The 3,554-nt window shown below is 51.1% G+C and overlaps 1 pseudogene; it reads right to left on the bottom strand.

Moving 5' to 3' along the window:
• Positions 1–1,058: 1,058 nt before the first annotated feature.
• On the bottom strand, positions 1,059–3,342 carry LOC105521695 (annotated as a pseudogene).
• Between the last annotated feature and the right edge of the window lie 212 nt (positions 3,343–3,554).

The following is a 3,554-nucleotide window of genomic DNA, read 5'->3' on the forward strand; positions in this document are numbered from 1 at the left end:
CCGGCTAGTTTTTTGTATTTTTTTTAGTAGAGACGGGGTTTCACCGTGTTAGCCAGGATGGTCTCGATCTCCTGACCTTGTGATCCGCCCATCTCGGCCTCCCAAAGTGCTGGGATTACAGGCTTGAGCCACTGCGCCCGGCCCCACCTTTTTTTTTTTAAGATACAGAGTCTCACCCTGTCACGCAGGCTGGAGTGCAGTGGTACAATCATGGCTCACTGCAGCCTCAACCTCCCAGGCTCAACTGATCCTCCTGCCTCAGCCTCCCAAGTATCTGGAACCACAGGCATGCACCACCACGCCCAGCTAATTTTTCATTTTTGATAGAGACAAGATCTTGCTAAGTTGCTCAGGCTGTTCTCTAACTCCTGACCTCAAGTGATCCTCCCACCTTGGCCTCCCAAAGTGCTGGGATTACAGCATGAGCCACCACACCCAGCCTCATCTCTTTACTGTCTTATTGATGAAAAAATTCTTAATTTTACTATCGCCCAACGTATCAATCATTTTCTTTGGGGATAGTGTTTTGTCTTATTGAGGAAATTTTTACCTGCCTCCTAAGGAGCCTTAAAAATCTCCATATGCCCACAAAGTCCCACTGTTCTAATGCCTATTTTGTGCTAGAAAATAAACAAGGCACTGTCCCAGAGGCTACGTCTATCTTGAGAGAAAACTGTCTTCATCATCATTTGCCAAGCCAGGAGATGATCAGGATGAGGACAATTTCCATGGCTCCTGGCATCTGAAACCCTTCCTGCATTAGAGAGAGTGGGCCTGATGCCATTGTGGGCCAGGCAGGTGCCCAGCCTCACCTGCACCCCACAGGGACAGGGCATGAAGAACGGAGAAGGTGTGGTGTCCTTGGGCAGAGCCAGGCCAGATATATGGTTCTGCAAACAGAATGAGGGTACAGATGAGTCTGCCAGCATCGCCATGGGGCTCCAGGGGCTGCAAGAGGTGGGAGAGAAGCAGGCAGAAGAGGGATCCAGCAGAAAGAAGAGCAGAGCATTCTCCCTGGGAAGGGAGAAAGAGGGATGCACCTGGCCAGGCGCGTTGGCTCAGGCCTGTAATCCCAGCACTTTGGGAGGCGGAGGCAGACAGATCATGAGGTCAAGAGATGGAGACCATCCTGGGAGGCGGAGGTCCCAGGAGACTGGTTACACCCTGTCTCTACTAAAAATACAAAAATTAGCTGGGCGTGGTGGCAGGCACCTGTAGTCCCAGCTACTCGGGAGGCTGAGGCAGGAGAATCGCTTGAACCTGGGAGGTGGAGGTTGCAGTGAGTCGAGATCGTGCCACTGTACTCCAGCCTGGGCGACAGCGTGAGACTCCATGTCAAAAAAAAAAAAAAAAAAAAAGGACGCACCTTTCGTTTAACAGCTCAGTGTTCCGGGGACCGAAGATGAGGTCGCACCTGCTGGTTCCACAGCGCCTGTCTCTGGCATGAGTTGTTTAGATGTCAGAACTGGTGAAAAGTTTGAGATTGTACCAGCTGGTCCAGGAAAGGTAATGGGGGAGCTACAAAGCTTGTAGAACAGCAGTCAGGGCTGTCCTGTGCACAGGGGCTCCAGGGCACGTGAGCCACACTGTGGTTAGGGCCAGGTCTCCCAGGAGTGACCCAGACCAGCCTTTTCTTTCTCATTCTCTCACTCTCTGAGTTCAAAAGCCTACGCATGCCACGAAAGTTCCACTGAATAAAAAGAAAGTATTTGCCTCCTGGGCTCAGAAATGGTATTAAGGAAATTGCAAATCTACTGACTGTGACAGAAAGCAAATCAGTGGCTGCTTGGGATGGGGTGGGGTGGCAGGGGCTGTAGGGAGGGATTCCAAAGAAGCTCGAGGAAGCTTTGGGAGTCGTGCTGCTCTTGGTCTTGACTATGGTCATGGTTTTGCGGGTGTGTCCGTGTGTTAACGCTAATCAAAAAAAAAATTTTTTTTTTTTTTGAGATAGAGTTTCACTCTTGTTGCCCAGGCTGGAGTGCAGTAGTGCGATCTCGGCTCACTGCAACCTCCGCCTCCCAGGTTCAGGTGATTAACCTGCCTCAGCCTCCAGAGTAGCTGGGATTACAGGCATGCACCACCATGCCTGGCTAATTTTTTGTATTTTTAGTAGAGACGGGGTTTTACCATGTTTGTCAGGCTGGTCTCGAACTCCTGACCTGAAGTGATCCACCCACCTCGTCCTCCCAAAGTGCTGGGATTACAGGCGTGAGACACCACGCCTGGCCTTGTTCTCTTGTATGTCAGTTACCTCTCCGTGAGGCTGCTAAACATCCTCCCGGCACACACACGCACAGACACACACCTGCACGCCCTCACGCAGTTTGCAAGGCAGTTGTTCAAATTACACGTTAATCCCTCAAGTGTGCTCATTTTGCTCTCCGAACCTGCCCTCTTGCAGGATCTACGGTTCTTCTAAGTGTCCTGGTCACAAGGCAGCTGCAGCAATCAACACTCAGAGGTACAGAGCAGGGCAGAGTGTGGTCCCTGCATCTGTCTCGCCCCCATGATCTTGACACACAGAGATCTTCCCAGGAGCTGTGACATGAACTTCACAATCTGCAGGGCCCACCCAGGAGCCGTGTCCTCCTCACAGGCAATGGGATCCCCTCCTCTCTCCACCTGTGTGGGAAGATTGGAAACAAAACATAGAGAAGGTGGGAGGAAAACACTGAGGGGGTGGATGGACCACACCCGAGGGTCCCCAGGACAGAGGGAAACACTGAGGGGGTGGGTGAGCCACACCTGAGCTTACCAAGGTGGGAGGGAAACACTGAAGGGATGGATGAACCACACCTGAGAGTTCCCGGGACAGCGGGACACACTAAGGAGCTGGATGAACCACACCTGAGAGTTCCCAGGGCACACATAAAAACTATTGGGATAGACCAAACCTGAGAGTCCCCAGCATGAGGTAAACACTAAACGAATTAATAGACATACCTGAGGGTCTCGAGGATGGAGGTAAAACACTAAGAGGATGGATGAACCACAACGGAGAGTCCCCAGAATAGAGATAAAACACTTTGGGGATCTACCACATCTGAGGGTCCCAAGGCAGAGGTAAACACTAAGGAAATGGATGGACCACACCTGAGGGTTCCCAGGATCGATGTAAACACTAATGGGATGGATAGACCACACCTGAGAGTCTCGAGGATCACAGAAAAACACTAATGGGATGGATTGACCACACCTGAGGGTCTCCAGGAGCGAGGTAAACACTAATGGGATGATGGATGGCACCTGAGGGTCTCTAGGAAAGACGTAAAACACTAAGAAGATGGATGGATCACACCTGAGCATCCCCAGTGCAAGGAAAGCACTAATAGGATTGACCATACCTGAGGATCTCCAAAACAGAGGGAAACACTAAGGGAATGGATGGCCCACACCTGAGGGTCCTCAGGACAGAGCAAGGGACGGCTGTTGTTGGGATAGTAATTCCACGTCTTTGGAGAACAAGAATTCCAGGTAGTTCTCTTCTCTCCAAACAGCGTGGTTATGAACTAGCTCTCACTCCAGGCGGCTTTAAAGCTTCAGATAACATCTGT

This window comes from Colobus angolensis, unplaced genomic scaffold, assembly GCF_000951035.1.
Source record: "Colobus angolensis palliatus isolate OR3802 unplaced genomic scaffold, Cang.pa_1.0 Scaffold404, whole genome shotgun sequence".
Classification (NCBI taxonomy): domain Eukaryota; kingdom Metazoa; phylum Chordata; class Mammalia; order Primates; family Cercopithecidae; genus Colobus; species Colobus angolensis.